The following is an 18,930-nucleotide window of genomic DNA, read 5'->3' on the forward strand; positions in this document are numbered from 1 at the left end:
AAATCAACCCACGTCATGCAAATCAGTTACGACTACGACCCGAGGTGCATTACCGGCGTAGTGCAGGCCAGCAACCTTACACCTTCGAGGGAAGTCGTTTATTATTATTATTTTTATTGAGACTTGTACTAAATTAAAAAAAGCTAGTCCAAACAGAAGAACACATAAAGAGCACAATGAAAAAAAAAATCATTAAAGGTAGATATATAAGCATAAACAAAATAACCGGATAGCGCATGGACACAGGCATACATCTCAACGCCGTTTTACTATAACATTGTTAAGGCCCGTTCACACTCTTGCAACTTCTTAAAACTGGGTTTCTTGAATCCTATTACGAGATGACACACTGGCGCCATCTATTGGGTAGCAGTGTAAACTTGGCGGTCCGGCATATTTTCTATTTGTCGCACATTATCCCTTCTTTCTTGGCTTGAAAAACTTTTGTCAACGTTATAAACGAGCCTTTCTTATAGGTGTTACGCACATTTGACCTCGGAAATACCACAAAGCCTTCGCTCTTGTTAAATGCAGTTCCAAATTCGCCGCATAGATGGCGCCAGCGTGTTCTCTTGTCCCAAGAAATTTTAAGAGGTTTTAACAAGTCTGGTCTTTCTCAGTTGTACTCGGTTGCAAGAGTGAACAGGCCTTAAGCTCCGTTCACAGTCTTGCAACCGAGGAAGACCGAGAGACCAGGCCGGTTTTTAAGCCTCTTGTGATCTCTTAGGACCGGATGCTTTGCAGCGGAGCTGGTCCTAAGAGATCGCAAGAGGCTTAAAAACCGGTCTGGTCTCTCTCGGTCGCAAGAGTGTGAACAGGCCTTTAAGACTACTGAAAGTTTGATCTGGATTTTACTCTCACTACTACTTGCATGCAACTACTTTATCAATATTATAGTAATAAGATATAAATATACCACCATATTTTCAAACAATATGACCGAACAGATGATGGGTTTTACATGCTCTTGGTTGGTTTGGCCCTTTTTTTACATCGAGGCAACTTTCCACCAGTGCTACATGTACTCACCTTATGGTTTTTATCCAGTTCTCTCACGCTTTGGGGTATTGCGGGAATCTGAAGAAACTGCAAGAACCTTTCTTCATGGGACGGTTACAACCAGCTATGAAGCACTTTTACATAGCGTGAGTCCGCAAAAAAAAAAAAAAAAAATATTTGGGATCTCAACCGGTTGCCTGAAGTGCTTTTCTCGCAGGTGCAATGCAATCTTTTAGCAGACGATCATCTCGATCGACGACCGGACTTTCAATAAACCATATTTTGCATCGCACCCCACTATGAATTCTTATAAGTGTCTGAAAGTCGTTATATTTCAAACAAATACAATATCAGAATATAGTCTTTATTCACACAATTCAAACGATGGCGCCAGCTTGTGGCAGACGGCATACTTCTTGTATTCGTACTCCGCTGCAGGCATCTTGAAGACCGGAAGTTGTAGTTGTAATTATTCCACAAACAAGCGATTATTCGCACACTTCTGTTTAAACATACAAGCTTGCTATATCTGTGATTTTAGAAGTTTAAATCCTACTCCTGATTTATGAACAGTCGGGTTTTTGTAGCGAAACCTAGCCACATGTATTTGTCAACATCGACCCTAGCAACGGTTTGTTTGGACTCATGACGTCACACTTACGGAGTCAATTGCTGGCGTCCGTAACCAATTGGCCCATTATTTATTACTTGTTCTACAAACCCAATTTTTTAATTGTATTTTACTCGCTCAATATTTATTTATCGTAAACATACCCAAATCGAGTGAAAATAAAGATGTGGTTTTTCCACTGGTCAAAATATGACTCATTAATTATTAAGATTGGTGATATGCGTTTGCAGTGAACACTTTTATGAACCTTTTACAAATAAAGGGTGGTCCAAGCCGCCAGGCTTGACCTAAAATGGACCGTAAAAATTAACGCCTGCACGTAGCAATCTAAACTTTTCGTCAAAGGTGTATTTCACAGGTCGGTTTTTTCTTGGAAAATTACAAAACGTGTTCTCTCGTCCCAAGAAATTTTAAGAGGTTTTAACAAGTCTCGTCTTAGGACCAGCTCCACTGCAGCGCATCCGGTCCTAAGAGGTCCGAAAAGGCTTACAAACCAGTCTCGTCTCTTTCGGTTGTACTCGGTTGCAAGAGTGTGAACGGACCTTAACATGATTCTTTTGCCTAGACATAAAAAAAAATATGAAAAAAAAAAAATAAAGAAAGAAAAGGTGGTCCTGAAAAGACAAGATATTAGTTCACATTTGAAGACGTGCCTCGATGAGGCAAGCAAGTTGTTTTATTCCTGTGCCCCATTTTGAGTTTAAAGTAAAATCTGTCACTGTGTTGATGCGTTACCATGCTGCCTCTCAAGATAGCAGAAACACTGCCACAGTTTGACTCAGTGAAACAGTTGTCCATCAAAGGTCACAGCACCCCATCACATAGCCATCCGCAACATCTCCCAAACTGTGACCATCACCGGCACAACTTTCATCAGTCTTCTGGCCCCCCCTTGCCATGTCTCTATGAACATAGCTCAAGACAAAGCATAGGTATTTTTTGTGGGACCCCATTACACACCTGACATCTTTTGCCGCAGAAGCGAAATGTCCCACACTTCAATGTCAACAGTAACATTGGTTCACCAAAATATAGACAGAATATAAATATTGCATGTTCGTCTCCTGGACTTGTCCCTAGAAGTCCTCTGCGCCACACACTGACGACTAATCCCAGTGACTTAGCAGGCTTGCCTCTATTGCATAGCTAGTTCGGCAGATGAACCTGTCATGAATGTTGATCACCATGGCATGACAAAACCTTCCAATAAACTTCTTGCCCCACCAGCCTTGCACTGTTCACTCGCCATGGAGATCTCCGAAATGAGGCACTAGTTCCATGCCACTAAATTGCACAGCCTCGCGGTGAGCAAATCACCCCGTAGCCTTGCTGACATCTCCAAGGCCACCGGTCTCGAGGTCCAGGTACCTGCACATAATCAATAATTGCTGTAGCAAAAGGTCACAGAATCCACCAGCAGATGCTACATTTTCTTGCAATGGTCAGTGAACTGAATTACACAGGACCTTGACCTTCCCATTCCAATGGCTCCACCTCTATTCAATCACATATACTTCACTGGGTCCAGTACAAATAGCTTTATTGTTTAATACAAAATCAAGGTAAGGTTTGTTGCAAGGGCAGCCAAATGAAAATCTAAAAAAAATGTTTCTCTCGATTTCGACTCCAAAAACATTTTGTCCAGATGAGCAATCTTCATCACTTGTTACCTGCTGCTCACCTGTCATACTTTGGCATTTTCAACAGATTGAAGGTGCTTCCCTCCTTGAGGGTTAGTATTAACCTATGATGAGTGTTCAGGGAAAAAAAGGCTCAGGTGGCAGGCACCAAAACGGCAACACCCCTGGGTGGCTTAAAAGGTTATTTCAAAACAATGTACTATAAGTAAAGTTCTAGGTTTTTGGTATGACTGCAAACACTGAAAAGTAACCCCTAAAAAGTGTTTCTCAAAATCGGTGGAAAAAAGCAAATAAGGAATTCAAGTTTTTTTTAACAAGAAAAACACCAGTTTTACAACAAACAACCTGTCTTGACATCTTCATTTCGTGTTCTCTTGAATACAGACTACACTGATCTGTTTGCAAGGCTGCTCCCTCCTTTGAAAAGTGTTTCTACATGTGCCATTTAGCACTCCATGGGTCTTATAGATATGCTGTCACTCCTATGACACAACCCCTGAGAAACCCTGCATGCATTCCAGTCAACAGCAAAAATAGACAATGAATAACATCAAATTTGCAAGAAAAGAATAAACAGCAAACCCCCCCCCCCCCCCCCCTCTTTTTCGGATCTAAAGAACATGGAACTTGGCTTTAAAGAACATCACTTTAAAAGTTGCAGTTACCCAATAAAAAAGTAAGTGTTACAGTTACAAAGTACCGCTAATAAAGAGTAACGCGTTACAGTTCAAAGCTATTGGAAAAAGTAACAACTGACCGGTAATGCATTACTAGTAATCACACTCCATTTCGCATTAAGATGGAGCGCAGCTGATGCTAGAAGCCATCACGCCCGGCCAGAGTGTCACGTGACATTGCGCATTGCTGCGCCAAGCCGGAAGGTCGCCCAACACACTCTCAGCACAGAATTAGTTGTGCTGGCTCGTAGCATCTGCTGCAATCCACCTTAAAAGGCCCCTGAAAAGAAAAGAAAAAAGTTAGTTTTGAACAGCCTGGTTGGGACACGCGTGTCAAAAGATTAGTTTATGCGAAAAAAATTTGTTTAGACCAATAATGACGGCACAAGACGCCATTTAGTCGGCAGTTACCTCCTTTCCACTTGTTTTCTCTTGGCATTTCGGGCACATGGAGTAGAAATGGACCGGCTTTGCCTTCACGACCGAGATGGTTATTCCGGAATGACCCGTGACTTCATGGGCTTTGCACACAAAATTTCAAATAAACTCCCGCCGTCAATATTGCTCTAGAAAAATTTTTTTTTTTTTTTTTTTCGCATAAGATTTGATTTTTGACTTGCGTGTCCCAACCAGACTGTTTAAAAAAAACTTTTCTTTTCAGGGACCCTTTAAAGGGACACTGACAGGGTATTTATGCTCGCCGAGGTTGTTAGTTTTATGTGACATATGAGAGCCGAACTACCTAGAACAGAATTTGCAGCTCGAAATTCAATTTCTTTCCGCCCGAAAACTGCCGATCGAGTCACGCTCACTCTCTTTTCCAAGGCAGTTTTCTAAGGTTTAGACACGACCATCAAATTTAATCAAAGTCGTGGGTCATTGAAGGCACACAGTGAATCCTAAAAGTATAAAAAAAATGAAACATTTTTTGTATCTCCCAAAAAGCTGCAAATATGTTGATTGAAAAAAAAAAAAAAAAAAAGGTTGCACAGACAATTGGAAGCATTCTGTGCGTTCACTGCATAATTCTCAACATGGCGTCGTTTCACGTTTCGTGGGACTCGCGGATGACGGGCGTGGGACCTCTACTTCAGAACTGTCGTTCACGGTGTCGGTGCATTCTGTCTTCTCTGTAGCGAAATATTACTTAAATAGTATTCAAACGCCTGGCAAAAAATTAAAAAAACAATTTGTGAGGGGGGGGGGGGGGGGGCAGTGTCCTTTTAAGGTAAACTTGAGTATGGCTACTGCCCATGACTAAGTAAGACAGTTAAAACAAATTCTGTAAAAAAATTTCGGAGCAGCTCAAGAGGAGAACATGTACATTTTGAAGCAGCTTAGGAGCAGAAAAGTCCACATTAAAGTAAAACATGTATCGCAACAAAAACTTATTATATAACAAAAAAAAAAAATTGAAAAAAAAAAAAAAGTTTTGGAGGTATTTTGGTGCAGGTTCGGGCTGTTTTGGACAATTTAAGGGTGATTTTGGGATAAGATTGACCGAAAAATGGCTGGTCAACATTTTCAAGTCAATTGATATTTTTATATGTCATTGCCTAATGTCCGGTGTAAATAAACATGTTTATTTTTCATCAGAAAAAGAATCTGGGCGCACAAGAAATCTTAGATCACATAAAGGTAGACGGTCGCATTCACGCTCACTATTGGAGCAGGCATCTTTGAAATTAAATAACTAAAACAGTAACACCAGGAGAAGACTAATACTTTTTAGAATCAGAAACAAAGAAAATTATTTAGACATGGTGGGTGTAACCATTACAAATTATTTTGTTAATGGGACACTCAAGTGGATTCTGATACCGTCTATTGTCGTAACTCAATCTATAAGCTCTAAGCATCCTAAAAAACCCAAAATTAAATTCAAGGCTGGCCGATTTCCCTATTGAAAGTCCAATCAAAGATTGTGCCACGCCCCTCTTTCTGTGCCATGGCGCAGAACACCAGGGGGTGCCACCATGCGCGCCTTCGAAAAGTCAGTCCGCCGGGAAACCGTCACTCGTGATTTACTGTCATGTGCCTTCCCCTGCTGCCTTCCTGTCTGGTGGCACCCTCTAGTGTACTGCACCACAATGCAGAAAGAGAGGCGCGGAAAAATCTTTGATTGTACTTTTACTAGGGAAATCGGCTGCTCTTGAATGTGGTTTCAGGTTTTTTTAGGATGCTTAGAGCCTATATATTGAGTTACAACAATAAATAGACACGGCTGCTATGGTAACTGCACTGTATTTTACGGAATACATGTTTTGAAGCTCAGCGTCTAAATGGAGTTCCACAGCACTCTATGGAGCACACAGTTCGTAAACGAAAATCTAGATGGCATTTCGAATTTGGTTTTCACACTAAAACCTAGAAGGTGAGCAGCGAGTTGCGTGCCTGTGACACGAAGACATCAATACTGTGAACGCTGCTCTTCTGAAGCTTGATGGTCACCGTGCACGGCTCACTTTTTAGAGCACTAATGGCCAGGCAAAGCGCAAACACAATATCTTCATCACCCTCTAAAATATGTTGCCACAAACAGTGATGTGGTTGGTGTCTAAAACGCGCTCACACACCACAAAGCTTCGGAAGTTGGGGTTTCTGCAACTTTTTAAATATCAGTATGCTCGTTTTTCTACCACGCATCAATATCTCCGTCACCTGTAATATGATCCTGCCCTAACTGCTTTGCATTTGTACACAAATGAGTCATTTTTAGCGCAGTGACAAGCGTGAACAAGCAGGTGCATGTGAAATCCTGGAGAATCTATCTTCGTCTCTTCTGCCATCTTGGAAGTACCGCCTTGCCACGTATGGGGCGTTGGAGTTGCAAATACGGGATATTAAGCAATGACAGAAAAATATCAATTGAATTGAAAATGTCGACCAGCCACCCCTTGATCTATCTTATTTGAAATCACCCTTAATGTTTTTGGCACAATTCAGCAACAGCCAATATGTTTTAGTTTTGTAGAAATCTTTATCACATAAATTACAAATTGGCAGAGTGTATACACCGACGTGCGGCGTGCTTTGTTTATCAACACAACGGCAAACTCGCGCATGCGCAGAAGGTATGTGGACAGAAGCGGACGACCTCTGTGTTTTTGCCATTGCAGTATGTGGTCTACATTTGTTGGTGAGGCTGCACAAGGTGCCTGAACTTCATTTGTTCTTGCATTTTCTGCCAACGAACCTCGTATGTGATGCTAGACTATTTGGGCTAGCTACCGGACTTTGAACGGCAGTGGTACAGACAAACTGCATTGATGGCATTGCACAGACAAACTGCGTTGATAGCGTTGCCTTTGACAATTCTAATGGGCACTTTGACAAAAAGTTGGTGTGCCACTAAAGTCAATGGCTTATGTCGTCATTTATGTGGCGCCTTCAACAAGCTAGTACACAGCTGGCATGATTCAGTCATACAAGTCTCTTGATCTGTAAAAATACAGCACGAGTATAAATGCGCATAACCCTTTGAAAGAACCGCATAAATTGCTACCTTGACCTATCGTGCTACGATTTACTACAGAAGTGATCTAGATGGTGCAGCTCAACCTAAAAGTTTGAGCCCCCCCACAGCTAAGGAAACAACACTTTTTATGGGTGATTGCCCACTCCTTTTGGTGCAATATCATCAAACAGCCTTTTGGGCCACCGTGGCATTTATTACGACTGAAAAAATGAGGGAATGGGAAGGAAGTAAACTTGGCTTATGTATTATCTGTCTCCCTTTGCCAAAATAGACAGTGGCCTAAAATGTAATTTGGTTTTCACACGTAAACTACAGAAAAAAATTTTTTTTTCTCTTTTATTTTTTTTTCTAAAGTGAGCTCTGTTCAATAATATAGCTAGAAATGGCCAATTTTATTGAAAAAAAAAAAAAAAGTTTATGTGCAGGCAAGCTGACGGTTGACACTGTGGTCAAAAAAGACTGGACTGTGGTCAAAAAAGGGGGAAAAAAATTATAAGAGATAGAAAAAAAGGGACAGACAATGTCACAATTATATTCCACCTGTGTGCTAAATTACATTGGTCCGAGCTGTGCACATTATTAGTTTGTACAAATATCACCAATGACGAGTCACATTCGTCCACCCTCTGCTGTGCTGCTCTCTGCGTCAAAGACAAGTTACGTTCAAAAATTGGTTTCGGTTTCTATTTTCAACCTAAAAAGGTGCTAGAAAAAAAAAAAGCGTTTTGCACTTTTGCAATGTGTTTAGCCTGACAGCAGTTGTTGGCCTGGCAACATGAATTTAAAATGGCGACACGCATGAGGAATGCTAATGGCGGTGATGGTTCCCAGAAAAAGAGCTGTTCCTAGGAGCAGTTCGGACGGCAGCGATGCTGAAGATCCCGAATTTGTCTTCAGAGTGAGTCTCACATTGCCTGTGAAGACAAGACGGCCTCAGACGACGACGAGAGTGACCATGAGAACGTGCTTCTGAAGACTTCAGATAAAGTAGGTCGACTCCTTTCACAAGAGGTAGAAAAAGTTTGCGGGAAAATGCATAGGAATCCTGCCACTGAATGTCAATATGGTAGTGTTTATAATATTCCTTTGGCACCTGGGTTTTCATACATAGTTTAAACTGGATGTTATGTTAATGAGCAAATCATAGAGCACAAAAGGTGTGTTCTGCAATCCCCAAATTCAGAAACTGTAGTACATTTATAAGTTTGCAACAGTTGTCATCCGAATTGGATGGCCACTACGGTGATAAGCCGAGCGAGATCAGTTCAAACGCGCGGTAGAAGAAACTCTTAGTATTGGTTCTGCTGGTAATTGCGCAAGTGTCTCGTCTATGGTGATTCACAAGCAAAGACAAACTTTTTGACCAATGCAATTTTTTTTTTTTGTCAGTTGCTTGACCTTGGCACGTATGGAAGCGTCGAGTGCATTTCTTTTGTTTGCTCTGGTCTGGGTGTGTGACTTGGTGTGAGGGTTCTTGGCGTTGACTGTGGTGTACCGTTATAAAAGGGTGTGGTTTTGGAATAAACCTTCAAGGGGCACTGACACATCAAAATCATATTTTTTTTTATTATCCGAAACGATTGAAAACGATGCCGGGACATTACCCTCAAAATTTGAGATTTGGGAATTCAGTATTCGTGAAGTAAAAAAACAATTTCCAAATGCCGAATTCGAAGTTCCCGCGCGATCGGCGCCGGTGCCTTGACGTCAAAAATTGAGGAGACCTGAGAGTCCACTTTCCTGTCACCACTCCCTGCTGTTGCCATGGCGACCCAAAGCGAGGAGGATAGGAGCGAGCGCCGGCTAGCGCCGGCGTTGCAGCGGACCGGTTTTGAGCGGTGTCGCCTGTTTTCCGTTGGAGGATACAAATCCAGGAGACGGCACCACAACGAACTCCCGATTTTTGGTATTTCAAAAAGAAGGGCCGTAGTGCGTTCGCAATTGCGTTAAAAAACATGTTTTAAGATTGCCGTAATTAAATGTTATAGAGATGTCGCCTACAAAGCTTCTAAATTTCCTGATTTTTGACGTCACCGATCAAAAGAAGCGAGGAGGCGAGAGGCGGGAAAATCAAACGCCAAAAATAAAAAGGCGCGCGCGCGCGCAAGAAAATTTTTTTTCGCGATGCGGTTTTTTTTGCGTGTCTATGACTACAAATAGCATCGTTTTAGACAATAAAAATAAATACGACCTTTGGGGTGTCAGTGCCCCTTTCAGCTGTGTTCGAGACGGTGTGTGTGTGTGTCATCCTTTTTTTCGTGTCCTTTTTCCTTCTGGTGTTTCAGTTTTTCGTCTGCAATTCACCAGCTTGCTTGTACTTTTACTCTCCTCTGAGTTATCGCTTTTTAAAATGCTGGCAATTGAATCTCACCTAGCCCGTTACAAACTATCCCGTGCACACAGGGATGACTTACATGATTATGCTTCCTGTAGCAGATCCTCATGCTTGTGGTCGCCAGTGGTCACTCCCTCTTGGCTCACAAAACAATGAAACAGTGATTATAGGCACTTATTAGCAAGAAAACGATTATATCCTAAAGCATATAAGTCATATACTAAAATAATTTGGTATGTCGCGGGAACTGCAACTTTCACATTCCCGTGCAGCAGTATGCAAAATAAAAAATAAGCATGTAACAGGCAACTTGAGGTATTATGGTTACTCATTAACTTAGAGGTAACCTGTCTGCATAAATTTGAAATTAAATTGGCAAGCTCTGGCCATTAAAACTTTTCCAATTAAGACCAGCTGATAACATAAGCCACCTGTTGGAGAATGGCGAACTCGAGCACCTCTTGACATTCTCCAAAGCGGAAAAAGCTGCACATTCTCGTGCAGTAATACTATCTAAAAAAAAGAGTGCCGGTTTCATGGAGGGGCACGCTTATAAACAAGCATTTCGAGGCACTATGGTTGCCCGTTAATTTAGAGACAACCGTTCCGTATCAACTGAAATAAAATTGCCAATCCCCGGTTGTTAAAAAAGCGTTACGATTAAGGTCAGCATATAATGCCTCGCCTAACGTAACCTGTTGGAGGATGGTAAGAGATGCCCCTCTTGCCTTTAGCTCGAGCCTCTCGTGACATTCTCCAAAGTGGAAAGAAATCCAAGCTGTCCAACACGCCATTCCTTTTTGCAAGAAGAATACTGCCCCTTTTTTGTAGTCCAATTGTCACGACTACTGATTTGCAAAGTAGTCATGCTCCTTGAGGGCCAGCACAGACATGCTCGGAACATCCACATGGAGCTGAGCGGATGCTGCTCCTTCTGTAGGAACTCACCTGGCTACAAGGCCCTGCATGATGTGCTGCTGCTCCAAGCTGGTGGGAGGTTTGCCATGCATGGGACCAGAACCAGGGCGTTTTTTGGGGGGGAAAGTACCGTGGTTGTTTTTCCATCTTTTTGTTGTGAGGGATTACCCTAGGTTTTGGAGAAGTCTCATCTGGAACAGAGTCAAGTACTTCTTGGGCCTTGGTACGGTATTTCAACACCAGGGAGCTTGAAGAGCTTGTCAATTTCTTCCTGGAGAGGGACTTGTTCAGTCCACTTATTGTTAAACATATGTTGTCCTCTGAATTTGGTTGAGTCTTCTCCATCCCTACCTCAATACCCTGCCGAATGTCATCCAAGAGGGACTGTGGCTCATCATCTAACGTAAAGCCTGTTGCTTCAAGTGTTGTTGATGGCATTTCTACACCTGGCTCAGTGTCGGCCTCCTCCACGGTCGTCACATGAATCCCCAGGTAAGCTACTGCGTGAATATGCTTGCACATTGATGATGAAATCAGGCTGTCATTGCAAGTGCACTTGTAACTGTCGATAAAGATATCACAGTCCCTGCAACGAAGCACGCAACTCTGGCGGGGGTCGCCCTTCTCAACATGGTAGCTTCTCTCTGTCTGGGACTGAGACTTTACAAGTCAGCCATTGCCATTTTGCAGCTGTTCTACATCTGATGCTGGAATTTTCATCCCCTCCTGGTGCCTCCGAAAAAGGGCTGCATCATGCCGATTCGTTTTTCCTTTTACGAGCGACTTGGGACGCTTGTAGAGCCGGTCACGGCTCAGTTCGAAGAGGATCATCAACAGCTTGTCAAGCCTCTGGTTGTGAGTTCCATGCATAAGCGTGACTTCAGGTCCTTGTACATTGCCTCCAAGTGGTTGGTAGTATTAAAAGGAATGCCCTTTCTGGAGCAGAGCGCCCACTGTTAGGCTCTGCCACCATGGTAGTGCCCAAAGTACTGAAGAAACTCCTGTACTTGTTGAATTAGTTTTGGATCAGCCTCTTCACTTAGTTTCTGACACGGGAAGCCTGTCGGAGGTCACGGGAAGCCTGTCGGAGGTCGTTGGAATTGACCCTCATCTTTGCAATTTCTCAGCGCCCACAACTCGTCGCAAAGACGGTCACGGGTTTGCTTATATCTTGGACTGACTGCAACTTCAGAGCCCAGTCGTGGCTTACATGCCACGAGCAGAGCATCCAATGTTGGGCACAGCCCATCACTTCCTCCCATGCATTACCTTTATGGCCTTAAGGAGTGTTTCATAGCCTTGGTGTCTAGTTACTTTGAGATCAAATATGTGCATGGCATGCCTGACTGATCTTCTGCAGCTGTCATGAGTCTTCAGTTGCAGATTGTGGCCATTTATATTATGAGTGTAGTCAATGCACAGAAACTTGGGGCCAAGCTTTGTGAGGCGTTCTTTCTGAGGGACAGTCATCAGGGCAAGCTCAAAGCTCTTTTTGTTTTCCTTCCTCCATGTCAGTACAGGACTGGGGAATCTGACTTTGTTCAGTGCCGTAGCTCTTTCGTCAGAATTTCATGCTCGGCGGAGATGTTGCCAATGTCTTTCATTGAGAGCAAATGTAGCCTGCCCATCTCACTGCCAGCAGAAGAATGTGCGTCTACCAGATCTTTACGGGCGGGGATGCCTTGCTTTAGTTTATCAGCTAAAGCCTCCTTCTCAGTCGTAAAGAGGCGCTGGTGCTTCAGTTCCTTCGGGTGGCCGTAGTGTTCTGCCTGGTACTCTACTGTCACCTTGCCATCTTTCTCTGCAGCTTGAATTGTGGCTAAGCATTGCACATTAGTCTTACAAGTGCCCTGGGTTCTCAGTTGTCATTTACCTCTTGCTCTGAAATGATCCAGAGCGGTGGCAGTAGTAATACCTTTTCAGGACACCCTCATCTCGTCCCTTGGGTCCGTCGTGGAGAATGAAGCGAACATGCTCTCTGCCATCCTTAGCCTCCCTCCAGTCGCTGAATTCTGGCAGGCAGAGAAGAAAGAAAGCTTAAAATGAAATGGCCTGAATTAAGAGCGGTATGTCAGTCACATCATATACCGCCTGCTTTAAAACATCTTCATGTTTGTTTCACTAAATGTACATCCCAATCAGACTTTTAGCTGTAGCATGCAGTCCATGGGTTTTTTTGTGCTCCCAATGCCCACATAGTAGGTGCACTCCTAAACACTACGGTCTGCAAGAACAGGTTCACTGCACCCCACATGTGTAGTGTTTGCAAGTGCACCTGCTATGTGAGTGACGGGAGGACAAAAAAAAAAAAAACGCAAACCAAAATATGTTTTGCATATTCATAAGTTCAATGCAAGTGCACACTACAATGGAGAGGAAGCACAAGTTTCTTTGGCTCCATGTCAACCGCGCATCTTTCACAGAACATTTTAAATTTACGGTTAACCAAACACTAAGAATTTTATTCGCGAATCGATTCATCCGAGAGCTTACTATTTTATTTGTATTCCGATATTAAAGTATTCATACACCCCTAGAAAAGAGTCAAGTCTCATTATAGTGGCAGTCACAAGAGCAGCTGAAAAACCCCAGTGTGTTGGTACCATGTAAACTGTAGACGTGAGATATATGCTTACCATAAAATTCTGAGAGATGCCCCAGCCTCGAAAGGTAAGCCACCCCAGTTTTTGGCTTCATTTGCTTTTTTTTCCTTTTAGTTAACTATTGGGGAGATAACGTGTCTAGTTATTGTGTCGAGTTAGCTGTGGCAAGATGTAATGAACCATTGCCGACTGGCAAGTAGAGCCATTATTGCTTCACACTGCAAGTGAGCCCACTCCTTAATTTGAGCCATTTTTTTATTGATTTTAGGTGGGCTATCTCTCGGGATATTAGAGTAACACTATGACCCCTCTGCTTCACTCCCCAGGTAGCCATACTCCCATCATACATACCTGTGGCAACGGCCAAAGCCACTACAATCAGGTGTGCTAGGTTTGTGCTTAAGCTTATGCGCTTAAGGTTATGTGCTTAAGCTTACACTGAGCAGCCGAGCAGATAGAGCTCCGCGGCTCGTGCGCATGAACTCGTGCCTTGCGCCCGTGGCTAGAACGTACCCGGCTCTGAGCCGATCGTCATATTAAACCTCTTCTTCTACCTTGCTATCGTGTCACCTTTCCTGGCGCAACTTGCAACATGGTGTCAGAAGTGGGTTGCGGAAGTCGTTGAGAGCGGAGATGCTCAAGAGCCACGTATAGAATGTGAAGGCAATCTTCATTCACAGACGAGAAGTGGCCGATGCATCAAGGCTCCCCTGAGACTTTGACTCTTCTGTATGGGGGAGATGTTGGCTACACTGAGCAGCCGAGCAGATAGAGCTCCGCGGCTCGTGCACATGAAATCATGCCTTGCGACCGTGGCTAGAACGTACCTGGCTCTGAGCCGATCGCCATATTAAACCTCTTGTTCTACCTTGCTATCGTGTCACCGTTCCCTGGTGCAACTTGCAACACTATCCACAAGCTTTAGCGTCAATGCACGAGAACAAGTGTTTGCTCGAGGAATAAAAATTGACATTCTATTTTATCTTAAAAAGGGCTCGGACATTCATTCAACTCTTTCTCGACCAAACGTAACGAGGAAGTATGTTACCGCACAAACAATTCAGTGCTAAATGAATTGCATGTGGTAAAATACTCCTTCAGGACGTTATAAGGTATATACACTGGAAGTATGGCTATTCCCATGCACAGGTGTGCTTTAGGAGGCGATCCTGTTGATGTCCTGATGTGAAAGTCATGCTTGTAAAGTAACATGGCTTAAAGAAAGCTGAAGTGGTTCCTAAAAATATAGTTGGAGGTCAATTCTTGCCTGGTTTTACCCCATGAATCCAAATATGACAATTATTTGGTGCAAAATTGTTGGCAAACGCAAGATATCCATGTTTCACATTCACCGTTTATGACGTCAAATATGGGTTTTCGGCTACACAGCGCATGCCACTCCATAAAGGGTCCCTTTCATTTCATCGAAACTCGCTTCGTAAAATTATGTTTCATGGACAACTTTTCATGAACACACGTTTCGTCAACACAATCGTTTCATTGATGCTTGTTATGCGAATTGCACGCTGTAGGGACATTTCGTCTTGCGTGTATCACTGGAATATGCATTAACCCACCCACCCGCCTGCCTGCCTGCGTTCACGCCGCTTCGCGGCGGCTCATTACAAAAATGTTAACCCACCTTACCGACACTGCATGAGACTGTCGCAGTGACAGTCTCATGCAGCTTATTACAGAAAAAAAGGTAATCTGAGCTGTCGACGAAACGTCATGCAATGAACTGATTGCCACTTCTCCAGGAGTACTCTGAGTTGCATAGCTTTGATCAGTGCAGTTGGTGCACAAGCTTTTTGAGGACCGTGCACCTGCAGAACAAAAGAGCTCTGTATACGACGTCACAAACTACCACTTTGAAAGCACATTTCAGAGGGGAACGAAAGAATAAACTCGTACCGCACAGCAAGTTTTAAAGGGATACTTCAACGAAATTTGAAATATTCCCGTCGTGTTCAAAAATAGGTTGAATATGATCCACAATATCCGTAAATGACAATCGCACGTTTGTATTTTGAGCCTGGTGGCTATATTTTTCGTTATAAACGGCCCACTCTGGCAAGCGCTCGGAGAAGGCCCAGCGGAGACCACGTGACATCCAACGCAATCGTGACGTAGGTCGTCTCAAGACGATCAAAGCTACGGCGAGACTGACGTCGAGGGGATGGCCTAGTCGTTCCAGCCACCGAAGTGGCTGCTTTTGTAGGAATTTTGAGTGACGGGTTAATCTTCTGTAATCTTGTAGGGGGACAATAGCGACTTCTGCGACACACAAAAGGCATTCTCGAGAGAGGGGAGTTCCTCCTGCCCCTTTTCTCTCGTCGTGGCCGGAAGCAAGACGACCTCCGTCACTAGCTGTCAAGGTTCCTAGACGGGCATTACAAGCGAGGCGTTAGCGACATCCACCAGGTGCTCTTTGCTAATCGTTTAATTTGTTTTAAAATTCATTTTCGAGACTTTTTTTAACAAGATATTGGTATGTTCTATGTGATACTGCTCTTTTGAACACATATAGACCAAAAAAATGAGCACCAAAATTTCGTTGTAGTATCCCTTTAAGCATCTCGAAAACAATTTGCACAAAAGACGAGAGAGGGACAGGACAAGTGGCACTATCGAAAAGAATGTGTCACTCTGAGATTCAAAGAAAGGCAGTGTTGCATTTTGATGCACTAGAAAGATGAACAACCCTCTAGAAGAGAAAAGGAAAGAAAAAAAAAATTAACAAACCGACTTTCTTCTCGTAATTCTCTTAGCACGCATTAAACAGTCAGTCAATACTAGATGGTAACGCTTGTTGCCATTTCTGTTCTTATCCTCTTCTTTTGCAATGTTTTCGAGATGACCAAACTGGCCCAACAATACACTTTTAATTAATTTCCGATACGACAACATATGCTGGGATTTCATGTGGCAGCTCGTGCTATTAGAGGACGAGTGTATTCCCTTTGTGCAATCGCAATAGTCACCATTGGTGCGGATGCAAATTTGTGGTAATGAATTGTCGTCTCTTTTCAGATTTTTTAGTCTTTAAACGAGAGCTTGAATTATATCTTTTCTGCTCTAGGCCCAAACCGTATTTTGTAACAGTGGTAGGCATTGTTATTGATTTTTCCTCTGTACAAAAGGTAGAAAACCAAGCGAGCGCACTTACCTTTCAACAAATTGAACTTTAACTTGTCACGCCTCGCGACGATCCCGTGTTTCGCTTCAAAGTGGCGCAGCAAGTCCCCAATGGAATGCAAAAGCTGTTGGACACAGATCGCATGCAAGGCGGCAGCGGACAGTGTGATCCAGCTCGTGTCAGCGTCCCCGTGAACCTCCTTTAGGTAGATTTTCTTGAAGCACATGTCACAAATCATGCACTTGTACTTATGCCGTGTACTAGTCGCCGTTGTCACAGTGCGACGATGTTTCTTCGCTGTCCACAGAGGTGAGTGCGCGTCGTCGGCTTTGGGAGGGTCGTCTTCCGAGCACCGCTTTGCGAGCTCGTCGGGTCGCTGGGATTGCGAGGCCACGCAGTGCTACTCCGTCCGTTTTGCCATTACTCCCGTTGAAACGGTTCAAACCTGTGGTGCCTGTGGTTCAAACCTGTGGTTCTAACGGTTCAAACACGCCGCTCCGGCAACCTGAGAACCGTTGAAAACAGCGAGGCCAGGGGGGGCTATGTTGCGCTTTTTGCACTCCCAGGAGACTAGGGAGAGGGAAGTGACGTCAACGACACAGCAAACGCAGATTGGGTGTTGATTTCGTTTTCTTCTGTCAACATCCAATCTGCATTTGCCTTGTCGTTGACGTCACTTCCCTCTCCCTAGTCTCCTGGGAGTGCAAAAAGCGCAACATAGCCCCCCAGGATGGCGCCAGTGGGCAAGTCAATCATCGTGTGCAAATCACTCCTCCGACGCCGGAAGTGACGTAACGGAAGTGACGTCACCTTGTTAATTATTAATAACTAATATAAATCATTACTACATACAGAATATAATGCGCCTCTGAAAATAAGTACAAATAAAAATAAACCCGTTCGATTTCAATGTAGCTTTACAGTAAAAGGTCACGTGACTAAACATTTTTGTCACAACATTTGTTTATTTACAACTTTTTAAACGCAGCCTGACAAAAGTTGTGAGTTATAAAAATAGTATTAATGCATATAAATACATTTTTATTGTCTTTGTGTCACGTGACGTTATTATCGTGGGCGTGGCTGCCGTGGCCCAAGCGCGTGCGTCGCGTGCCGTAGCTGGCCGTAGTGTGCTCCGGGCTCTGGCTCCGGGTAGTGGCTCTAGGCTGTCCCTTGCATTGTACGTTGCACGCTCCTCCAGCCCCTGCGCTCGTCCTGTGAAAAAAACGTCTCGCAGCTGATCTCGTGCCCGTAGCCTTCGTTACACTGCCAGCGAGCGGAACATAGCACGACGCTCAATGCTTTCTTGCACCGGCGTGACCGGCGGTAGTGACGGCCGGCCGAGTGCGCCCGCGCGCTTAGATGGGTGTTCGCTGTTGCAAAGACCTTATCATTGATTATCGCACCTAATGAGTAGTTTTCAACGAGCCAACAGTTGAGTTACGTTAAGGTTCTCAGTTACAGGTGGTAAGTGTGCGTAACCCAGCTGCAAAAAGGTTGAACGGATAGGAGCGACCCCCGGGACCTCCCGCGGAACCCCGGGAGGGAACGGGGGTGGGAGGGGGGAGGGGGGTTGTTGCGGGTACGCCAGTTAGATTTAAAACTGGGGCCACTTGGATTCACTACTACTGAGATATGCCGGTTCCAGTTGGGAACCAATTGGAGACCTAACTGGGAATCAACTTGAAGCAAAGAATTGTAACTGCAGATTTAACTCAATTTGTAATCATGCATATTAATTTTACATATTATGCATTTGTTCTTTGTGTTTGTTTTTATATAGAACCAGATTTAGTTTTTTCTTCTGAGGCTGATTTTTGTGTAGGTGTTGACACTTGCGCCTTCGATCAAACCGAGCAGTACTGAAAAGGTGTGCCCACCATATGACACACTCACGGTTAAAGCTGACCGGACCACTCGGTCACATATGTTGCCTGGCCCTGTCACTGCAGTAGAATGCGTAGAGTGTTATCAGAGTAGAATGTGATACATGGTAATAAAACCCGAGACCCAGGAACACAGAAGGGGACGAATGTATGAATGTGATACTCGACTCATTCAGTGAGCGCGTCGCCCTCACCGTCCTGCAACTCTATTAAATAGCAGCGTATACTCTCTGTTGTGTCTACAAGCTGATCCTGGCTGCTGGTAGACGAGGACGAAGAGGAAGGGGGATACGAACGGAGCACGAGATGGAGCAGCTGGTTTTTCTGTACTGTCTGACATAGGCGTTCGTATTAAAAACACAATTGGTGCAGTCGACAGGACTCTAGGACTCCTACATGAGTCTGAACTTTCCCTAAAATCTGCTCTTGCCATCGCCTCTCCAGTTGAGCAAGCGATGAAGGAGGCCAAGCTCTTGACGGAAGAGGGATCCAGTTCACAAGTGGCAAAAATAAAAGCCAAAAATTTGAGGGCAAGTCCCAGCAAGTCGTCCGGCACTTGTTACAGATGTGGATCACCGCACCACATGGCGGACCATCCTAAGTGTTGGCAAAGAATGAAGCTTG

General features: G+C 44.0%; 1 long non-coding RNA gene across 1 annotated transcript; it reads right to left on the reverse strand.

Annotated features, from left to right (window-relative positions):
• Nucleotides 1-1,342: 1,342 nt before the first annotated feature.
• On the reverse strand, nt 1,343-17,006 carry LOC120849050. Its single transcript, XR_005717837.2, has 3 exons — nt 16,451-17,006; nt 9,840-12,690; nt 1,343-2,998 (listed from the first exon to the last, which is right to left on the reverse strand). It is a non-coding gene; the product is annotated as an uncharacterized LOC120849050 (long non-coding RNA).
• Nucleotides 17,007-18,930: the final 1,924 nt, after the last annotated feature.

This window comes from Ixodes scapularis, unplaced genomic scaffold (assembly GCF_016920785.2).
Source record: "Ixodes scapularis isolate PalLabHiFi unplaced genomic scaffold, ASM1692078v2 ptg000299l_1__unscaffolded, whole genome shotgun sequence".
Classification (NCBI taxonomy): domain Eukaryota; kingdom Metazoa; phylum Arthropoda; class Arachnida; order Ixodida; family Ixodidae; genus Ixodes; species Ixodes scapularis.